Source organism: Nerophis lumbriciformis, linkage group LG06, assembly GCF_033978685.3.
Source record: "Nerophis lumbriciformis linkage group LG06, RoL_Nlum_v2.1, whole genome shotgun sequence".
Lineage (NCBI taxonomy): Eukaryota > Metazoa > Chordata > Actinopteri > Syngnathiformes > Syngnathidae > Nerophis > Nerophis lumbriciformis.
In genome coordinates, this window is record NC_084553.2 from 53,409,093 (window position 1) to 53,430,950 (window position 21,858).

Genomic DNA, 21,858 nt, shown 5'->3' on the forward strand with positions numbered 1-21,858 from the left:
AGTTGTTGATAAACAAGCAATTATTTTAATAATTAAATATGGTCATTTTAAATGAATTATTATGATAATTTAAAATCAATTATTTCAAATATGTTTATTTTAATGTATAATTCTATGGCTGGATGTAATAAGGAGTCAGGAAAAAATACAAATAAAAATACAATTAATTTAGATGTTTTTAGCAAAATATAGTAAAAATGTATTTAGTTTTTTTATATTTATTTTTAGGTAAGATAAACATAATAATACAATTTATCTCTAGTCTGGATGATTTAGTTCTTGTCACCCTGTTGTCCTCCCATCATGAAAAAAGGCTGTCCTCACTCAGATCTGCATGGAGCTGGAGGGGGCGTGGCTTCCAGCTCCCGCTGAAAATCGGGAGATTTTCGGGAGAATATTTGTCCCGGGATGTTTTCGAGAGAGGCGCTGAATTTCGGGAGTCTCCCGAAAAATTCGGGAGGGTTGGCAAGTATGATCTACTGTACTGTGCAGTCTACTAATAAAAGTTTCAATCAATCAATCAATCAAAAGTATCTTGTGCAGCGTTTCCGCCACTGTCCAGCAGATGGCGCTGCAGGGGGAAAAAAGCATGCGGATCATTTGGCATCCGTTTTGTAATAGTACCACCAGCAGGACTGGAGTGGAACCGCATCACGGTCAAACATGGACATGTTTAGAAGTGGAGGTGTGCGATGGTGATCTACAGGCCTTTCTTTAAAGGGGAACATTATCACCAGACCTATGTAAGCGTCAATATATACCTTGATGTTGCAGAAAAAAGACCATATATTTTTTTAACCGATTTCCGAACTCTAAATGGGTGAATTTTGGCGAATTAAACGCCTTTCTAATATTTGCTCTCGGAGCGATGACGTCACAACGTGGCGTCACATCGGGAAGCAATCCGCCATTTTCTCAAACACCGAGTCAAAGCAGCTCTGTTATTTTCCGTTTTTTCGACTGTTTTCCGTACCTTGGAGACATCATGCCTCGTCGGTGTGTTGTCGGAGGGTGTAACAACACGATTCAAGTTGCACCAGTGGCCCAAAGATGCGAAAGTGGCAAGAAATTGGACGTTTGTTCCGCACACTTTACCGGCGAAAGCTATGCTACGACAGAGATGGCAAGAATGTGTGGATATCCTGCGACACTCAAAGCAGATGCATTTTCAACGACAATGTCAAAGAAATCTGCTGCCAGACCCCCATTGAATCTGCCAGAGTGTGTGAGCAATTCAGGGACAAAGGACCTCGCTAGCACGGCAAGCAATGGCGGCAGTTTGTCCCGCAGACGAGCGAGCTAAACCCCCTATCGACCCTAGCTTCCCTGGCCTGCTGACATCAACTCCAAAACTGGACAGATCAGCTTTCAGGAAAAGAGCGCGGATGAGGGTATGTCTACAGAATATATTAATTGATGAAAATGGGGCTGTCTGCACTCTCAAAGTGCATGTTGTTGCCAAATGTATTTCATATGCTGTAAACCTAGTTCATAGTTGTTAGTTTCCTTTAATGCCAAACATGAAACGACTGGGTCGCATAGTGATGCGGGTGTGGTTCTCCCAAGGATGCAGACGGCTTCGGACACAGCTTGCAGGTAGAAAAATGATTTATTTAAAATATAAATCGTACGGGGAACGAACAAAAGACGTGCAAATAGCAAAAGGCAAAAACAAAAGGACTAGCGTGGGAGCTAGCAGGCAAAATGGCATAGCGTGAAAAGCTAGCGGGAATCAAAGTTGTCGTTATCTGTTGTATGGGAACAAACTAGGAAGCCAGACCGAGTGAGGCCAGGGCAAAGACTAAATAGCCCTCTGATTAGTGCCCGGGCAACAGGTGCGCGTCCCGAACACTAACCAGAGGCAGGTGTGTATAATCTGCCGTCATGGCAACAGAAACAAACGAAACTCAAGGTGCTGAAAACACGTGACTCAAACATAAACAAACTATGATCCGGGCAGCGGATCGTAACAAAACAAACACATACCAATCGTTGGTTAGAAGGCGATCGCCGAATTCGTCCTCGCTTTCTCCCGTGTCGCTGGCTGTCGTGTCGTTTTCGTCGGTTTCGCTTGCATACGGTTCAAACCGATATGGCTCAATAGCTTCAGTTTCTTCTTCAATTTCGTTTTCGCTACCTGCCTCCACACTGCAACCATCCGTTTCAATACATGCGTAATCTGTTGAATCGCTTAAGCCGCTGAAATCCGAGTCTGAATCCGAGCTAATGTCGCTATAGCTTGCTGTTCTTTCCGCCATGTTTGTTTGTGTTGGCTTCACTATGTGACGTCACAGGAAAATGGACGGGTGGTTAAAATCAGGCACTTTGAAGCTTTTTTTAGGGATATTGCGTAACGGGTAAAATTTTGAAAAAAACTTTGAAAAATATAATAATAATAATATTTTTAATCGTTTTAACAATTCTGAAATTGTGATAATGTTCCCCTTTAACTGACTGATAATGTAAAGCTTCACGTACAAACCTCACATCCCCAGGCAGGTCTCCTCCTTCTCGACGACGGCATTGACCTTACTGCAACCCGCCCGCTCCCGCCAGCTACCGTGGCACCGCTGGAAGAAATGCGATAAAAGCAGCCGACGACAGGCCACCGTGACTGCGCATAAATCACCGAATGTCTCGCTTTTCTGTTTCTCGCCGGCGAGCGGCCGCCATCGACGCAATGTGGCGCTCATATGTGGACCGCCTCCCACAGGCGGGGAGACGCACGCCGCAAATAATCACACGTCGAAATACTCTAACAAGGACCGCTAACGTTGCTCCTTAGTCGTGCTCCACACCTAACTGCACTGCTGGAGGCTATTTGCAATATGCAATACCCAGTAGGCCTTTGCAGCTGGTAAAAGACGACAATTTGTCGTGTTGACGAGAGAGGAAACTGTGATCTCCTTGCTGATGCTCCCTGTAGATGTTTTTTTTTTTAGCAGTGGGAATATGTGTCACCGTGTCACATGATAGTGTTGTTTGTAAGTGTGATGTCTGCGCTCACAAGAGATAACATGTTTACATTTGATGTACAATATAAACACACCTTCAGCAGCCACAACATTAGGTACACCTGCATGAGCTGTATAAAATAATTCCGCCTTTCCGAAGACAATGTCGTCGTTGATGGTTGGCAACATAGGAATACTTTAGATATGCCATTTTCTTATTATTGTGATAAAACTGCACTGCAGTGTAAGTAGGAACGGGTACCTTTCACATTTGAATTGATACGGGACCAATTCCCGGTACCTGGGAACAGGGGCGCCGCTAGGGATTTTGGGCCCCATTAAAATAATCTTTACAGGGCCCTAACCAATCTGGCGCCCTAGGCAAGATTTTAGGTGGCGCCCCCCCCACATCGGCAGTGAAGTGTATATACTCACAAGAACCCGAATAGCTTTGTCTTTGACCTTTTTTTTTTTACTTACAACTATACCTAATATATAAAGGGGTGGAAAAGTGACTATTACCTGCAGGGCAAACATTAGCTAACCAGAAGGCAATAACAATGTAAACAAAAAACACCTGCTTGAGAGAGACCTAATACAAACATTTATATGCACGTACAACACTTAGAACTTTTAGCATATCAGTATGTGGAATTAAATTATGGAATAGATTAAGTAAAAAAGTTAAACATTGTACTGATATGATCCAGTTTAAGAGGTTGTTCAAAATAATAGTGCTTACAGAGTACAAAGAAGAAGAATTATGAGAAATACTTTCAACCTTATTGAAAATAAGATATTCTTCATCTCAGTATGTTAATAATGACTGAATTAATTAATTAATTACATATTACAAAACTGTTGTATACTAACTCATAGATGTTATTTTATTATATAAAAAGGTCAGTAAATGATTCTATATATTTGTAAACGCTTTGAAGTGGGAAAGAGGTAGGATTAAATAAGCTTTGCTTCTTCCTACTCCTTTTCGGGCATGATGTAAAATGAAATGATATGAAATTGTGTGATGTATTATGATGTAAGTGTGTTCATGTTCCAAATAAACTAAAGAAAGAAAGAAATGTCCCTGAGGAATGTAAAGTGGGAGTACTGTAATTACCTAACGTTACATTATTATTTTCCATAACAATTTAGCCCCCTCCACAATATTAACCCGACGTTAAAACAGAACTAGCTATTTATTGATTAGCAATTGCCGACTCATGTAACATTAGCTTAATGCTAAAAAGCCAGGTTACTATCACATTCTGTAACAGACAAATAATTTCATGTAGGCTAACGTTACCTACCTGCTACCTCTGTCTTTTCTCGTTTCTCCTCCTCTTCTTTTCTCTTTTTTCTTCCTTGGGCACCTGACAGTTTTGGCCGTTTTGACATCTTGTGTTGATTTTTTGATGTGGTGACGTCCAAAAAGAGTCATGATACGGGAAGGGAGGGGGCGCACCGTGCGGGGGGAGGAGGGGGGGCGTAATGTTGTAACAAATAATATTTCTATTAAATAGGCTTTACTTTGCATTTTAATTAAGGTGGGATTATTTTTTGTATTTAGAAATAATAGTACCAACTTTTTTTCTTTTCTCCCAACATTTGTGGCACTGGCGTGGCGCCCCCTGATGGACGGCGCCCTTAGCATTTGCCTATACGGCCTATGCCACGGGCCGGCCCTGGCCCCCAACACCGTGTCATTATTTTTTCTGTATTATAATTTCATCATCATTAGGGGCCTCTCTGGGCCCCCCTCCATCATGGGCCCCTACAATCCGTCTCCTTTACCCCCCCATTTCGGTGCCCCTTACTGGGAATCAGTGGCGGGCCGTGCGTTTCCCACCTAGGTCTTCAGTGATGTCCGACTTCACTCAAAATACCATCATTTATAGGGGTGTGGGAAAAAAATCGATTCAAATTCAAATCGCCATTCTCACGTTGTACGATTCAGTATCGATTCTCATATTTCAAAAATCGATTTTATTTTTATTTTTTTATTTTTTTTTATTAATCAATCCAACAAAACAATACACAGCAACACCATAACAATGCAATCCAATTCCAAAACCAAACCCGACCCAGCAACACTCAGAACTGCAATAAACAGAGCAATTGAGAGGAGACACAAACACGACACAGAACAAACCAAAAGTAGTGAAACAAAAATGAATATTATCAACAACAGTATCAATATTAGTAACAATTTCAACATAGCAGTGATTAAAAATCCCTCATTGACATTATCATTAGACATTTAAAAAAATAAAATAAAAATAAAAAATAAAAAAGAACAACAGTGTCACAGTGGCTTACACTTGCATCCCATCTAGGGATGTCCGATAATGGCTTTTTGCCGATATCCGATATTCCGATATTGTCCAACTCTTTAATTACCGATACCGATATCAACCGATATATACAGTCGTGGAATTAACACATTATTATGCCTAATTTGGACAACCAGGTATGGTGAAGATAAGGTACTTTTCAAAAAAAAAGTATAAAATAAAATAAGACAAATAAATTAAAAAAAAATTCTTGAATAAAAAATAAAGTAAAACAATATAAAAACAGTTACATAGAAACTAGTAATTAATGAAAATGAGTCAAATTAACTGTTAAAAGTTAGTACTATTAGTGGACCAGCAGCACGCACAATCATGTGTGCTTACGGACTGTATCCCTTGCAGACTGTATTGATATATATTGATATATAATGTAGGAACCAGAATATTAATAACAGAAAGAAACAACCCTTTTGTGTGAATGTATAGGAGGGAGGTTTTTTGGGTTGGTGCACTAATTGTAAGTGTATCTTGTGTTTTTTATGTTGATTTAATAAAAAAATAAAAAAATAAAATAAATAAAAACGATACGGATAATAAAAAAAATGATACCGATCATTTCCGATATTACATTTTAACGCATTTATCAGGCCGATATTATCGGACATCTCTAGTCCCATCTCATAAGCTTGACAACACACTGTGTCCAATATTTTCACAAAGATAAAATAAGTCATATTTTTGGTTCATTTAATAGTTAAAACAAATTTACATTATTGCAATCAGTTGATAAAACATTGTCCTTTACAATTATAAAAGCTCTTTACAAAAATCTACTACTCTGCTTGCATGTCAGCAGACTGGGGTAGATCCTGCTGAAATCCTATGTATTAAATGAATAGAGAATCGTTTTGAATCGGAAAAATATCGTTTTTGAATCGAGAATCGCGTTGAATCGAAAAAAATCAATTTATAATCGAATCGTGACCCCAAGAATCGATATTGAATCGAATCGTGGGACACCCAAAGATTCGCAGCCCTAATAATTGATGTCCTCACATGCCCTTTGCTGGAGAAATACTATACAGAAGCACATGTACGCACTACTGAGTATTGAAACACATCAACAGTGTACAAAACGGGTTATTTTCTGGCGCATTTAAAAATCAATAATCCCGCGTTGACAAATTAAAACATATCTTATGACGTACTGTAAGTATTGTACTTATTACACACCAGCTGTTTGGTTGTACCATGCATCTTAGTTGTGATTTTCATTACCAAATTTGAAAGGTGTCAAAATCGCCATGCAAGAGGATCCCTTGCTGACCTGCCTCAGGACTGGACTCTCACTTTATTAACCAAATCCACGGGTCGCCCAGGGTGGGGGTTCCCACATCCGCGGTCCATTCCAAGGTTTCTCATTGTTTTCATTGGGTTGAGTTTTTTTCTTGCCCTGATGTGGAATCTGAACTGAGGATGTCTTTGTGGTTTGTGCAGCCCTTTGAGGCATTTGTGATTAAAGGCCTACTGAAATGTGATTTTCTTATTTAAACGGGGATAGCAGGTCCATTCTATGTGTCATACTTGATCATTTCGCGATATTGGCATATTTTTGCTGAAAGGATTTAGTAGAGAACATCGACGATAAAGTTCGCAACTTTTGTTCGCTGATAAAAAAGCTTTGCCTGTACCGGAAGTAGCAGACGAGTAGCGTGACGTCACAGGTTGTGGAGCTCCTCACATCTGCATGTTGTTCACAATCATGGCCACCAGCAGCGAGAGCGATTCGGACCGAGAAAGCGACGATTTCCCCATTAATTTGAGCGAGGATGAAACATTTGTGGATGAGGAAAGTGAGAGTGAAGGACTAGAGGGCAGTGGGAGCGATTCAGATAGGGAAGATGCTGTGAGAGGCGGGTGGGACCTGATATTCAGCTGGGAATGACTAAAACAGTAAATAAACACAAGACATATATATACTCTACTAGCCACAACACAACCAGGCTTATATTTAATATGCCACAAATTAATCCCGCATAACAAACACCTGCCCCCTCCCGTCCATATAACCCGCCAATACAACTCAAACACCTGCACAACACACTCAATCCCACAGCCCAAAGTACCGTTCACCTCCCCAAAGTTCATACAGCACATATATTTCCCCAAAGTCCCCAAAGTTACGTACGTGACATGCACATAGCGGCACGCACGTACGGGCAAGCGATCAAATGTTTGGAAGCCGCAGCTGCATGCGTACTCACGGTACCGCGTCTGTGCATCCAACTCAAAGTCCTCCTGGTAAGAGTCTCTGTTGTCCCAGTTCTCCACAGGCCAATGGTAAAGCTTGACTGTCATCTTCCGGGAATGTAAACAATAAAACACCGGCTGTGTTATCCGGCACACCAGTCAGGGGGTGCATTCTACGGCGGGGGTGCGTTATCCGGCACAACACCTGCCGCAATACACCGCTTCCCACCTACAGCTTTCTTCTTTGCTGTCTCCATTGTTCATTGAACAAATTGCAAAAGATTCACCAACACAGATGTCCAGAATACTGTGGAATTTTGCGATGAAAACAGACGACTTAATAGCTGGCCACCATGCTGTCCCAAAATGTCCTCTACAATCCGTGACGTCACGCGCAGACGTCATCATACCGAGACGTTTTCAGCAGGATATTTCGCGCAAAATTTAAAATTGCACTTTAGTAAGCAATTTATTCCGTATTGGCATGTGTTGCAATGTTAAGATTTCATCATTGATATATAAACTATCAGACTGCGTGGTCGGTAGTAGTGGGTTTCAGTAGGCCTTTAAAGCCTATATCAATAATTTTTTATATAGGTGGCGGACCGGTACTTTTCAGAGGCGGTATAGTACGGAATATGATTCAGTAGTATCGCGGTACTATACTAATACCGGTATACCGTACAACCCTACAAGTAATTGTATGTTGTTTATTGACTATAGCCTTCAAGTGTGACAGGAGTAGTTAACACTGGCACTAAAGTACTGTGTGTTTAAAGTGATCTCCACACTGGTCACACGCCCAAGTTGCTTCTCCCGCGTCATCTTTTTCTGCCTCCACTCTTTCTATTAACCTCATCATCAGTGACACCGTAATGATGGGTGTGATTATGCATTCGGACGGGACTGCGAGAGCCTGTGTTGACACGGTGTTGACAGGCTGGCGCGGTCGTGTCGTCTCAGGTGGGCGCTGTGGTTTAGCGCGCAGCGCTTCATTTAGATTCGATTACAGTGATGCGCGCCTTACGGGTGTCACTTCCCTTCCACTTCACAATTTAGCAGGGGGGAAAGCGGATGTGCAGTAATTGTGCTACCTGGGCGCCGGAGCCCTGTTGGCAAATCAAGCGGCGGGTGTTTGGCGGCACGTCGTGAGAGCTGCTCATTTCCTGCCTGCACTTGTCAGCACGGGAAAAATCACTGAAATGAGTTAGCTAGTTCAGCATTGATGGCTATCTCCTGCAAAAGCTTTTATTTTGAAATTAGGATTCTTAACATTCTAAAAAGGTTAAATAAAATAAATAATAAAAAACCCTCTAATTTACCAAAAAAAAATGTTGAAGCTTGAATAATCTCTTTTTCCATCCATCCATCCATCCATTTTCTACCGCTTATTCCCTTTGGGGTCGCGGGGGGCGCTGGAGCCTATCTCAGCTACAATCGGGCGGAAGGCGGGGTACACCCTGGACAAGTCGCCACCTCATCGCAGGGCCAACACAGATAGACAGACAACATTCACACTCACATCTCTTGCACCACAATTTTAAGGTTTTTTTCTCACTTCCGATATGACACCGATATTGGAGCTTTGAAGTATTCAATGATGCCAATTTTGAGCCAATACTGTTATTATATTTATATATATCTATAAATATATTTATATATATTTATAAATATATTTATATATATTTATTTTACACTATATATATATATATATATATACAGTATACAGTGTACAGTATATACAGTATGTATGTAAATGTATGTACATATGTATATGTATGTATATGTGTGTATATATATATGCATGTATATATGTATATATATATATATGTGTATATATATGTATATGTGTGTATATATATATATAATAATAATAATAATAATAACTGGGATTTATATAGCGCTTTTCTAAGTACCCAAAGTCGCTTTACATGTAGAACCCATCAAACATTCACACCTGGTGGTGGTAAGCTACTTTCATAGCCACAGCTGCCCTGGGGTAGACTGACGGAAGCGTGGCTGCAATTTGCGCCAACGGCCCCTCCGACCACCACCTATCATTCATCATTCAATTCACCGGTGTGAGTGGCACCGGGGGCAAAGGGTGAAGTGTCCCGCCCAAGGACACAACGGCAGCGATTTTTTTTTTTTGGATGGTAAGAGGCGGGGAGCGAACCTGCAACCCTCAGGTTTCTGGCACGGTTGCTCTACCCACTACGCCATGCCGCCCCTGTATGTATATATGTGTACATATATGAATATATATATATGTATATATATGTATATATATATATATTTGTATATATATATATATATATGTGTATTTATATGTATGTATGTGTATATGCATATGTATGGATATATGCATGTGTGTGGATATATACATATATACAGATATAATATCATCTTTTTTTATCTTTTTTACTATTTATATTACTATATTATTGTGTATGCACCTCAGGGGATCTGCTCCAATTTTGTTGTTCTTTGAACCTGTTCACTGTAATAATTCAATCAATCAATCAATCAATGTTTATTTATATAGCCCTAAATCACAAGTGTCTCAAAGGGCTGCACAAGCCACAACGACATCCTCGGTATAGCCCACATAAGGGCAAGGAAAAACTCACCCCAGTGGGACGTCGATGTGAATGACTATGAGAAACCTTGGAGAGGACCGCATATGTGGGTAACCCCCCCCTCTAGGGAGACCGAATGCAATGGATGTCGAGTGGGTCTAACATAATATTGTGAGAGTCCAGTCCATAGTGGATCCAGCATAACAGTAAGAGTCCAGTCCACAGTGGGGTCAGCAGGAAACCATCCCGAGCGGAGACGGGTCAGCAGCGCAGAGATGTTCCCAACCGATATACAGGCGAGCGGTCCACCCCGGGTCCCGACCCCGCACAGCCAGCACCCCATCCATGGCCACCGGATCTGTGTGTCTCCCCTTCCACAAGAGATAGGGGGGAGCAGAGGAGAAAAGAAAAGAAACGGCAGATCAACTGGTCTAAAAAAAGGGGGGCTATTCAAAGGCTAGAGTATACAAATGAGTTTTGAGATGGGACTTAAATGTTTCTACTGAGGTAGCATCTCTAACTGTTACCGGGAGGGCATTCCATAGTGCTGGAGCCCGAATAGAAAACGCTCTACAGCCCGCAGACTTTTTTTGGGCTCTGGGAATCACTAATAAGCCGGAGTTCTTTGAACGCAGATTTCTTGCCGGGACATATGGTACAATGCAATCGGCAAGATAGGACGGAGCTAGACCGTGTAGTTACATTAAAACTATATTCTATTCTATTCTACTACATATATATATATATATATATATATATATATATATATATATATATATATATATATATATATATATATATATATATATATATATATATACACGAGGGAATGGAGTGTCACTAAATCCAAGAGTGTATGGTGTGTGACTATGTGTCTTGAAAACTATTTGTTGAATACAAAACTATGTGGGTGTTAGCAAATGATACTTTACAAATTAGCTGCACAGTTGTATAAGCTGCAGGGATCAAAGCGTCGTAAAAAGTTACAGCTTACGATCCAAAAAATATTGTATTTATTATCAATTATGCTGTCTTTAAGTTGAAGTGGGGCAGTCACTGCATTTTTGGCGACAACTCGCTGTCCCAATAATCCAATAAGGCTCATTTTCTGTTTAATGAGCCTAATGATTAAGCGGCGACACATTTATTACTGGGTACTTTCTGATCCGATTTTGCCATGGAGACTTTGTATGTGTAAGGAATATGCTCATATTAGTATTTGTCATTTGTTTTTATTGACAAATGTTCAGTTTTCGACTGCAATATTGTTCAATTAAATGATACTAACAACTTATGTCTATCTTGTGTGCTATTGTGTGCTTTGCTGTTGTGTAGCTACTCACTCCGAGTAGCCTATAGCCTATATGTTTATTGAATGATGCGGACATGTTTGTTACTGGATACTTTCTAATAAGCTTCTGCCATGGAGACTTTATATCTGCAAATAATATGCAACTATAATCATTCTAAACTTGTTTATATTGACAAATGTGTTTTAGATTGCAATATTGTTTAATTAAGGGCACTTATTACATATGTCTAGCTTGTGCGCTATTGTGTGCTTAACTGTTGTGTAGCTGCTCGCTCTTATTTACCATGTTTAATTTTTGTGAATAACTTTTGTATATAACAATGTCGGACATTTAGATGTTAAGTAAGTTAAGTAAACGTGTATCGGAGATTTTAGATGCAAGCCGATATAATCTGACATCGGTTTATTTACTGATATCGAACCAATATCCCATGTCACTATCGGATCGAGACAACCCTAGTTATTCCTGTTTAATGTGTTACGGTTGGGTGGTCGCATGGTTATGCGCGGATCGTTTCCCTAAGATACAGACGGAACTCCGGAGGCAGTTTGCAGGTAGGACAATGATTTATTATCCATAAATCAGGCAAAATACAAAAGTACAGGAAAGCGTGCCGATAGCACAAGAAGTTAAGGAAAAAGCTACAGGCAAAGCTTAGAAACAGGAATTAGTTCTGTACACATTCTGTACATATATATTCATTATACAAACACATATACACATTCTGTACATATACATTCATTGTACAAACACATACACACATTCTGTACATATACAAGTACATATGCATACTTACACTCATGCACATAATCACGTTTCATCAAACATATATTAACGTTGTTGCCCTAGGGTAAACTGGGTGTAACACATGGCACACTGACAAAGCTTAACCTATTGTGACTATAACAATCTACAAGGTTAATGTAGGTTGCTTCTCTTTCTCCCCCTCCATTTTTTTTCTGCATTCTTTCGTATCTCAAGTTATAATTGCGTATATGTATTGTTGCATTTAAACAACTGTATTGTTGATAATAAAGGTAAATTATTGGTATTGTTCATTATCAATAGCGCTATTTCTATTGGTATTTGTATTGATCCATTTGTAGTGTAATAATGCTCATTGTCATTTCTGTATTATTTTTTATTTTTCGCTAACTGCTTATTTGCTATTACTTTTACCATCATGTTTGTACATGTCGTATTTGCTGATGTTGCTCTATTGTTGTTGTTGTTGTTTGCTGTTGTTGTTTTTGTCTCTCTGTCTAATCCCCCTCTTGTCCCCACAATTTCCCTCTCTGTCTTCTTTTTTCTCTCTTTCTATCCCCTCCTGCTCCGGCCCGGCTGCACTAAATGATAATATAAATACATTTAATAAAGTCAAATACAAATAAGGCAACAAGAGAAGTATCCTACACTTCTCTTTTGTAAAGTAAATCTGAACAGCCGACATGGGCATCTACATCAACTATATGATTTGCCTGAGAAGCTGGACAAAAAAAAAAGAAAAAAAAAAGAAAAAAGAAACAGGAATTAGAAGCTAGGATTTACCAACGTAATGTTGCATGAAGTAAAACAAAACAGCCACCCCAAGTGTGGCAAAAGGCAGGAATAAATAGCTCTCTGATTAGTGCCCGGGAGCAGGTGAGCGTCGCAGACACTAATCAGAGGCAGGTGAAAATAATCAGCACCCATGGCAACCAAGACACACAAACCCAGGGTTGCTAAAACAGAACTAAGAGAGTCTTTAAGTAAAACAAAACATGATCCGGGCAACGGATCATCACACAATGGGTTTTTTAAGCTTCTTTGCTATGGCAAAAAGAGGTAAATATTAGGGATGTCCGATAAAGGCTTTTTTGCCGATATCCGATATTCCGATATTGTCCAACTCTTAATTACCGATACCGATATCAACCGATACCGATATATACAGACCTGGATATAGTCTGGGCTGTATACAAATGCTTATTTTGAAAATGTAATTTTGTTTACAGATTATATGCAATCTGTTGTTGAAGTTCCCAAATTTTGAGTGTACATAAATGAAGGTGTGTGTTGCTGAGCCCGACCTGGACATCATCTGGACTGGACCTGGTTTTTAAGAACACTTTAAACAATCTAATTTCATGGACAACCAGGTCTGGTGAAGATAAGGTCCTTTTTTTTTTTTTAATTAATAAAATAAAATAAGATAAATCAATTAAAAAAATGTTCTTGAATAAAATAGAAAGTAAAACAATATAAAAACAGTTACATAGAAACTAGTAATGAATGAAAATGAGTAAAATGAACTGTTAAAGGTTAGTACTATTAGTGGACCAGCAGCACGCACAATCATGTGTGCTTACGGACTGTATCCCTTGCAGACTGTATTGATATATATTGATATATAATGTAGGAACCAGAATATTAATCACCTTTTGTGTGAATGAGTGTGAATGAGTGTAAATGGGGGAGGGAGGTGTTTTGGGTTGGTGCACTAATTGTGAAGTGAAGTGTGAAGTGAATTATATTTATATAGCGCTTTTCTCTAGTGACTCAAAGCGCTTTACATAGTGAATTGTAAGTGTATCTTTGTGTTTTTTATGTTGATTTAATAAAAAATAAAAATACAAAATAAAAACGATACCGATAATAAAAAACCGGTACCGATAATTTCCGATATTAGATTTTAAAGCATTTATCGGCATCCGCTAGTAAATATTAATAAAAAGATGTAATCAAAGTAACATAAATAATAATTTGCATTTGAAAATTAATAAAAATAAAAATAAATCAATAATTCAGCATTTTTTTCAGTATCCAGATTGTGAGGATCCGGTTCCCGGATCATAGTTTGTTTGCGTTTTCGATTCACTCGTGTTTTCAGCACCATTGAGTTTGTGTGTTTCAGTTGCCATGACGGCAGATTACTCTCAGCTGCCTCTGGTTAGTGTTCGGGACGTTCACCTGTTCCCGGGCACTAATCAGAGAGCTATTTAATGCATCCTCTGGTGGTTTTGTTTGCTTCCGTGCAACAAAGTTACGTTCTCGTTTACGCTCCGAGTCTGTATTTTTACTAGCATCTTTTGGCTAGGGGCAACACGGTGGTACAGGGGTTAGTGCATGTGCCTCACAATACAAAGGTCCTGAGTAGTCCTAGGTTCAATCCCGGGCTCAGGATCTTTCTGTGTGGAGTTTGCATGTTCTCCCCGTGACTGTGTGGGTTCCCTCCGGGTACTCCGGCTTCCTCCCACCTCCAAAGACATGCACCTGGGGATAAGTTGATTGGCAACACTAAATTGGCCCTAGTGTGTGAATGTGAGTGTGAATGTTGTCTGTCTATCTGTGTTGGCCCTGCGATGAGGTGGCGACTTGTCCAGGGTGTACACCGCCTTCCGCCCGAATGCAGCTGAGATAGGCTCCAGCACCCCCCGCTACCCCAAAAGGGACAAGCGGTAGAAAATGGATGATTGGATGGATCTCTTGGCTATCCTTTCTTGTTTATGCGCAGCATATTTTTGTCTGCATCTAGTAATAAATCATTCTTCTCACCTGTAAGCCGCTTCCTGACGTTCCTCCGCTTCTTGAAAAGACGACCTCCGGCATCACAATGCCTCGACAACGCAACAGAAACTATGATCCGGGCACCGGATCCTCACACAGATACCGTAAATGTGATGCATTACTGCCATTATTAGACACTTAAACTTTCCCTCTGGTCATACTGTACATGTGACCCACTTGAACCCATATGCATGTTGAAACTAATTGACATTTTCTTAATTATTAAGTCATCATAAATCTCCAGGGGTGTGAAACCTTTTCAACCGGAGACCTTTTTAGTTTTTTCAAGTCCTTACTAACAAAATATATCATGATACATGTATGTGCCCGGAGGGAACCCACGCAGTCACGGCGAGAACATGCAAACTCCACACAGAAAGATCCTGAGCCCGGGATTGAACTCAGGACCTTCGTAGTGTGAGGCACATGCACTAACCCCTGTTACCACCGTGCTGCCCTGCGATGAGGTGATCCATTTTCTACTGCTTGTACCTTTCGGGGTAGCGGGGGGTGCTGGAGCCTATCTCAGAAGCATTCGGGCAGAAGGCGGCGTACACCCTGGACAAGTCACCACCTCATCGCAGGGCCAACACAGACAACATTCACACTCACATTCACACACTAGGGCCAATTTTAGTGTTGCCAATCAACCTATCCCCAGGTGGAGTACCCGGAGGGAACCCACGCAGTCACGGGGAGAGCATGCAAACTCCACACAGAAAGATCCCGAGCCCGGGATTGAACTCAGGACTACTCAGGATTGTGAGGCACATGCACTAACCCCTGTTCCACTGTGCTGCCCATCAAGTCACTGTTACAGAAAATAATTTGTATACAACAGTGGTTCTTAACCTGGGTTCGATCAAACCCTAGGGGTTCAGTGAGTCGGTCTCAGGGGTTTGGCAAAGGTCAAGATACACCCGACTCATCGTGTAAATAAAAACTTCTCCCTATCACCATATTATGGATACCCCCAAACAATGTTCCCTTTAATTTTCCATCTGATTTGCACATGTGTAAATGTTAGAATAATTATGTATAAGTTATCACACAACTCTTATGCTTAAAGGCCGTTGCTATAGTTATTATCAATTGTGCTGAAGTTGTACTTTTCTATCTGTGCAAAGGCACAACTTGTAATCTTGTTTCGCGAGTTGTCTCGTGTCAGTTGTTTGCTTCCAGACCCTGCCTGCTGACAGCCAAGGACGGACATCGAGTACCTCAACGCAGACAAAACAGAGACAGGGCGAAATCACGAGTGTCAGCACATGTCCATTTTGAATAATCATGCATTGTGTCTAATGGGGCTGCTTGCATTACCCCTCCCTTCAGAAGCAGCCTCAGTGATGTTAACTAGGGACCTCCTGAATAAATAGAGGAGCACGTGGGACTGTACCTTAGAGCGTAGGGGGAAACTGTAACTGAGTGTTCAGCCCAATAAGTCTCTCCTCATGAGTAAAATTCAACTCCGTCTCTGCCGGATTCCTTGCTTCTTGTCTTGTGTAATAGATAGTTCGGTGTTTGAACCTGACAGGAATTTGTTGTGAGTTCATGCACTGTGTTGGTTTTGTTCTTGGAACAAGGTGATGTTCATGCACGGTTGATTTTGTGCACCAGTAAAAAAAACATATAACTTTGTCTTGAATTAAAAAAAATATAAACATAATAATATTTTTCACTAAAGAAGGGTTCGGTGAATGCGCATTTGAAAATGGTGGGGTTCGGTACTTCCGAGGTTAAGAACCACTGGTATACAATAACTGTCTACATCCTTAATAAATGTGTGCAGTTTGTGTGCACGAGAACTTTGCAGGAGTTGAAATCATTGCCGATGTCAGATGGGACATGCTCCGTGCCACCCGGCATCATTATCAGCACTTCCTGGCGCCAAAGGGGAGGCGTTAAATCCTCTCCACCAGCACGCTGATTGAGACTGTGACTGTCATTAACCCGAGGTGACGTTGGCGAGGGACGCTCAGCCGGTTTGCGCCGATCCGGGTTGACATCCACCGCTACCCTGCCTGCAACACGGGCCTTGCCGTGCCTTGTCGTCAGTTACAGTTTACTGCGTTGTTTGCTGCTAAGTGGGTAAGTTAAAGTTGGGTCATGTGACAAAACATAGTAACAACATGCTTGTCAGTACGGGGACTATGGCGGCGCGGATTGCTTTCCCAGGATGCAAAACAACTAGACTGGACTTGGCTTGAAGGTAAATAGATCTTTTATTTTTACACTAACAAAAGAAACAAAAGGTGCGCACAAGACGGAAGTACAAACTTGGCGAAGAAAACAAAACTAGCACTTGGGCAAAAACTATGGACGTGAAACAAATAAACACTTACTGTGACATGAGCAGAACAAAAACTTACGTGGCATGGCAAGAAGCACAAACGATGGAATAAGCAGGGCATCAGAAAGACGGAGTTAATGTCGACAGGCCGACCAACAGAAAAAGACAGGCTTTAAATAACAGTGACATGATTGGTGACAGGTGTGTGAGTCCAAACGTGGAACAGGTGAAACTAATGGGTAACCATGGAAACAAGACAAGGGAGTGAAAAAGCAGGAACTAAAAAGAGTCCAAAAACCAAACAGAACATAACTTAAACAAAACATGATCCCAGACATGACAATGCTCAAGTTTGAGTGACAGCTTTAAACTGGTCACAATTGGGCAGAGCCCCATTTACATTTCCGGACTTAGATATTAACTAAGTATTAGTGTGTGTGTGGGGGGGGGGGGGTGCAACACGTGCCAATACGGCCGGGTTAGCTTACTAAAGTGCAATTTTAAATTTTGCCCGAAATATCCTGCTGAAAACGTCTCGGTATGATGACGTCTGCGCGTGACGTCACGGATTGTAGAGGACATTTTGGGACAGCATGGTGGCCAGCTATTAAGTCGTCTGTTTTCATCGCAAAATTCCACAGTATTCTGGACATCTGTGTTGGTGAATCTTTTGCAATTTGTTCAATGAACAATGGAGACAGCAAAGAAGAAAGCTCTAGGTGGGAAGCGGTGTATTGCGGCAGGTGTTGTGCCGTAAACGCACCCCCGCCGTAGAATGCACCCCCTGACTGTTGTGCCGGATAACACAGCCGGTGTTTCATTGTTTACATTCCCGAAAGATGACAGTCAAGCTTTACCATTGGCCTGTGGAGAATTGGGACAACAGAGACTCTTACCAGGAGGACTTTGAGTTGGATACGCAGACGCGGTACCGTGAGTACGCATGCAGCTGCGGCTTCCAAACATTTGATCGCTTGCCCGTACGTGCGTGCCGCTATGTGCATGTCACGTACGTAACTTTGGGGACTTTGGGGAAATAAATGTGCTGTATGGACTTTGGGGAGGTGAACGGTACTTTGGACTGGGGGATTGAGTGTGTTGTGCAGGTGTTTGAGTTGTATTGGCGGATTATATGGACGGGAGGGATGAGGTGTTTGTTATGCGGGATTAATTTGTGGCATATTAAATATAAGCCTGGTTGTGTTGTGGCTAATAGAGTATATATATGTCTTGTGTTTATTTACTGTTTTAGTCATTCCCAGCTGAATATCAGGTCCCACCCGCCTCTCACAGCATCTTCCCTATCTGAATCGCTCCCACTGCCCTCTAGTCCTTCACTCTCACTTTCCTCATCCACGAATATTTCATCCTCGCTCAAATTAATGGGGAAATCGTCGCTTTCTCAGTCCAAATCGCTCTCGCTGCTGGTGGCCATGATTGTAAACAATGTGCAGATGTGAGGAGCTCCACAACCTGTGACGTCACGCTACTCGTCTGCTACTTCCGGTACAGGCAAGGCTTTTTTTTATCAGCGACCAAAAGTTGTGACTTTATCGTCGATGTTCTCTACTAAATCCTTTCAGCAAAAATATGGCAATATCGCGAAATGATCAAGTATGACACATAGAATGGACCTGCTATCCCCGTTTATAATAATAATAGTCTCTTGATTAGAGCAAGTGCGTGTCCCGAACACATGAGGCAGGTGAAACTAATCAGTCGCCATGGAAACTAAAACAAACAAGGATGTACAAAAACAGGAACTGGTGGAGTCTTAAAACTAACAGAAAATAACAAAAACATGATCCAGACCACAGATCATGACAAGAATACTATTAACCGCAACATGTAAGTTTAAAAAAACAAAAAAACAACAACATTATGATTCGTACATTTTCAGAATGTGCTTGTTCTATTTTTAAACAAAGAAAACAATCTGAAGTTGTCTTTATTTTTAAGTTATCGTGCCGTGATTTTACCAGTCCCGCCCACTTGGAAGTAGACTTTTCTCCATGTGGCCCCCGATTTAAAATGAGTTTGACACCCCTGTATTAATTGGAACAGTTATGCTAATAATAATAATAATAATTATAATTATAATGATACTGTCATGTCAGTATTTGTTCAATAACCCCATTAGTTCTGTGTTTCAGTCAAAAGCATCAGTGACAAGCATCAGCCCACTGCTGGTCAAAGTGAGGATGGCACCCCCTTGTTTAATGAGTGCATGTACTTTGCACTGTAACATCACATTTACAGCACACTGGAGTTATTTTTAAGGGCTGACTCCTCAGTTGATGATGAAGTGGCAGCGGGTGGATACGGAAGGTGGTCCACTCTGGAAGACTTTGACCAGACGTGTGCTCCTCTTTGTTTAAACCCTACAATTAGAAGCCATTGTCGCCCCCCTCCCACCCTACTCCTTCTCCTTCTCCACTTCCTATGATGGCTACCCTCTTCTCGGCAGAAATATATTTATCTGAGGATAATTGGCCATTAAATCCTCACTTGACAACTGTGAAAATGCCAGCCCAAGAGTAATCTGGCTGCCAGAAAATGACAACGGCTGGCAGGGCTTGTCGACTGCTGGGAGCCACATCAGGAAGGGATGGATCTATTCCACACTACACTACGTGTGCGCACGTACACACGAAAAAGAGCTGGCGGTTCTAATCAAATCCTGTCCTGTTCACACGCTTGTGATTTTTTTTTTTCCTTTAAAAAAAAAGGAAACCCCTCATTATGATGCTTAGTAACTCAGCTCCTAGAATAAAGCAACATCCTCCTAGACTACGGTATGTGATAGAGATTTTATTTACCGTATTTTTAGCCTTTTTCTCAAAAGTCTTTGGTCAAAGCATGAAAAAAAAACCCTCGATTGAAAACTTTACAAAACATTTACGGAAAACTATTATTTATGTCATAATCTCTTTACATTATAACAGGGGTGTCCAAACTTTTTGACTGGGGGCTAAAAGAAATTTGGCCGGGGGCCGAAACCTGACTGCATGCAAAGTAACACACATATACAGGTAAAAGCCAGTAAATTAGAATATTTTGAAAAACTTGATTTATTTCAGTAATTGCATTCAAAAGGTGTAACTTGTACATTATATTTATTCATTGCACACAGACTGATGCATTCAAATGTTTATTTCATTTAATTTTGATGATTTGAAGTGGCAACAAATGAAAATCCAAAATTCCGTGTGTCACAAAATTAGAATATTACTTAAGGCTAATACAAAAAAGGGATTTTTAGAAATGTTGGCCAACTGAAAAGTATGAAAATGAAAAATATGAGCATGTACAATACTCAATACTTGGTTGGAGCTCCTTTTGCCTCAATTACTGCGTTAATGCGGCGTGGCATGGAGTCGATGAGTTTCTGGCACTGCTCAGGTGTTATGAGAGCCCAGGTTGCTCTGATAGTGGCCTTCAACTCTTCTGCGTTTTTGGGTCTGGCATTCTGCATCTTCCTTTTCACAATACCCCACAGATTTTCTATGGGGCTAAGGTCAGGGGAGTTGGCGGGCCAATTTAGAACAGAAATACCATGGTCCGTAAACCAGGCACGGGTAGATTTTGCGCTGTGTGCAGGCGCCAAGTCCTGTTGGAACTTGAAATCTCCATCTCCATAGAGCAGGTCAGCAGCAGGAAGCATGAAGTGCTCTAAAACTTGCTGGTAGACGGCTGCGTTGACCCTGGATCTCAGGAAACAGAGTGGACCGACACCAGCAGATGACATGGCACCCCAAACCATCACTGATGGTGGAAACTTTACACTAGACTTCAGGCAACGTGGATCCTGTGCCTCTCCTGTCTTCCTCCAGACTCTGGGACCTCGATTTCCAAAGGAAATGCAAAATTTGCTTTCGTCAGAAAACATGACTTTGGACCACTCAGCAGCAGTCCAGCTGGTGTCGGTCCACTCTGTTTCCTGAGATCCAGGGTCAACGCAGCCGTCTACCAGCAAGTTTTAGAGCACTTCATGCTTCCTGCTGCTGACCTGCTCTATGGAGATGGAGATTTCAAGTTCCAACAGGACTTGGCGCCTGCACACAGCGCAAAATCTACCCGTGCCTGGTTTACGGACCATGGTATTTCTGTTCTAAATTGGCCCGCCAACTCCCCTGACCTTAGCCCCATAGAAAATCTGTGGGGTATTGTGAAAAGGAAGATGCAGAATGCCAGACCCAAAAACGCAGAAGAGTTGAAGGCCACTATCAGAGCAACCTGGGCTCTCATAACACCTGAGCAGTGCCAGAAACTCATCGACTCCATGCCACGCCGCATTAACGCAGTAATTGAGGCAAAAGGAGCTCCAACCAAGTATTGAGTATTGTACATGCTCATATTTTTCATTTTCATACTTTTCAGTTGGCCAACATTTCTAAAAATCCCTTTTTTGTATTAGCCTTATACAATATTCTAATTTTGTGACACACGGAATTTTGGATTTTCATTTGTTGCCACTTCAAATCATCAAAATTAAATGAAATAAACATTTGAATGCATCAGTCTGTGTGCAATGAATAAATATAATGTACAAGTTACACCTTTTGAATGCAATTACTGAAATAAATCAAGTTTTTCAAAATATTCTAATTTACTGGCTTTTACCTGTGTATA